Source organism: Belonocnema kinseyi, chromosome 9 (assembly GCF_010883055.1).
Source record: "Belonocnema kinseyi isolate 2016_QV_RU_SX_M_011 chromosome 9, B_treatae_v1, whole genome shotgun sequence".
In the NCBI taxonomy this organism is placed as follows: domain Eukaryota; kingdom Metazoa; phylum Arthropoda; class Insecta; order Hymenoptera; family Cynipidae; genus Belonocnema; species Belonocnema kinseyi.
The window spans coordinates 95,717,201-95,719,205 of record NC_046665.1 but is presented as its reverse complement, the minus strand read 5'-3'; the positions used below and the strand labels follow the sequence as shown (position 1 = coordinate 95,719,205).

The 2,005-nt window shown below is 42.0% G+C and overlaps 1 protein-coding gene across 2 annotated transcripts in view; it reads left to right on the top strand.

Annotated features, from left to right (window-relative positions):
- LOC117180183 (cytochrome P450 4C1-like) overlaps nt 1-2,005 on the top strand; it is a 22,705-nt gene that overhangs the window by 12,913 nt on the left and 7,787 nt on the right. The window lies entirely within an intron of this gene.

Sequence of the window (2,005 nt, the reverse complement as noted above, 5' to 3'; positions counted from 1 at the left end):
TACAAGCTATCTAAGGATGGTACTATAGAACGCCACTTCAAGGTAGGCCTAGTGGCGCCATCTCTTGGTCAGGCCGGAAACTTATCAATCCACCCTCGTATTTATTTTTGTGGCTTACTCTGGGTATTTAAGTAAAAAGAGTCTCTGGCAAAAAATTTAGGCGCATTACATCTCTGTTAATATGGTATGTCTATTTTCGTCGCTTTTTCGGTTGCTGAACCTCTGTTTCTACCTCTGGTTGTATAAGCCCATCCTCTTCTGGAGGATGTGGTGGTGTTACATCATTAATAGGTTATGGAAGAACATCAATTGCCCCTACTTGGCCGTATGCATGATCTCCATTGCTTGATCTAATGTGACGTGTAGATTAGTCCTGATGTCCTTCACCTTAGCGATAAGATCTTTTAGTGCGACTTTTTGTATATTAAGATACTTTGCAGCAAATTTTGTTCTTAAATTGTATCCTTTTTTCATTTTTGTTCCAAATTATCGCAATTTCGTAATAGAGACGCACCAATTCCTCTTGCATTGTAGCATCGCACTTGATTCTTTCCCACGGTATTTCTTTCGAGGTGGTTGCAAATAGCTAATGCTAGGCAAATCATCTTTAGTAGTTGCAGTTGATGTTCCAATGCTTACCGTTTGTCGCAGATGTTTTTGCTGGACAGCTGTTAATTAGTGAAACCTGCCTGCCCATCTCGAAGTTCACCATCGCCAACGTCCTGCATGCTGTGGCCCCTTAGTTGTGGCTCCAGGGGTGCCCCGACTGGTCCCGGGAAGGGACAAGTGTTTCAAAATCTTTAATAAACTCTTCATATTTAATTCATGAGTTTTGGTGTACCTCTTAGTCCCTCTTCTCTTCATGATCAGATAATCTGTCATAGCAAACCCTGTCTATAGCAGTGATACCGCCGACATAGTCGTCAAAGTCATAAGAGGAACGCTCAAGCCCTACCGCGACACCAATACCGGAACATATTTGTTAGAACACAAATAGATATTATCATTATTATTAATATTATATATTACAAATATATATTAATATTATTGTTATTGTACATAGGCAACAATACGTTCATTATTGAATTAGGCAGATGAACTTCAATGTTGCTGCTGCTATGACATAGCGTGATATTCCATAGCAATGCTCGCCCTAACGATGTTATGCATTTGTCCCACCAGAGAATCTAAATATTCTTGAATCAACACCTGGAACATACTGTCATGACAGTCATTCCCTCCGTCTGTCATCCAGGTTCGGAAGACGGCTAGTGTATCTGCAAAAGTCATTCAATAATTTCACTTGTCGTTTCTGTCATGCTCCCAGCTGGAAAAATTTCGTACCCTCCCCCCCTTCTTGAATACAAGTGCTGCCTTCAGAATAGGTTCTGGTGGGGTCTCCGGTTAAGGGGTTATTTTGCTTTACAACGGAAGTTGCTGGCGATGAAACCCCCTCCTGGCGGCACTGCTGTATTTTATTTGTTAGGGACTTTTTTGGTCCCATCATCCTCAGTGGCTTTAGCTCAGCTTGTGTGACTGATTGAAGACCTATTTCCGCGGTACCACCCGAGGTGCCAAAAAGTGTACAAGCCCCTTGTTGATTCGAAGTTATAAAGATTCGGTTCATTGAAGACTATTCTCTATGTATTAGTCTTTTGTTATTTATAATCGGTATTCCTTTGGCTCTCATCAGAAGATAGAGAACTAAAGTATCAGTCTCTATAGATCCGCACCTGTAGGGATAAGGAAATCTACACTGCGAGGTTTCCCGGTATCCCAGGATACCGTTTTGCATCTCCGAATAGCCTAGTCACATTCAGCCTTTGGCACGGTAGCTAACGTCTGGGGTAAGTGGACAGTTTTAAAAGTTGAGAGCCACTCAATATCCTCGCCTTAGTCGAATTCTCGCTGGTACTTCCACCTTACGAACCGCGAATTCCTACCTATTTAGGTTTTGCATCGCTGAGGTCTTGAGGTCATTACTACATGTGGTGTACTTCTCAGC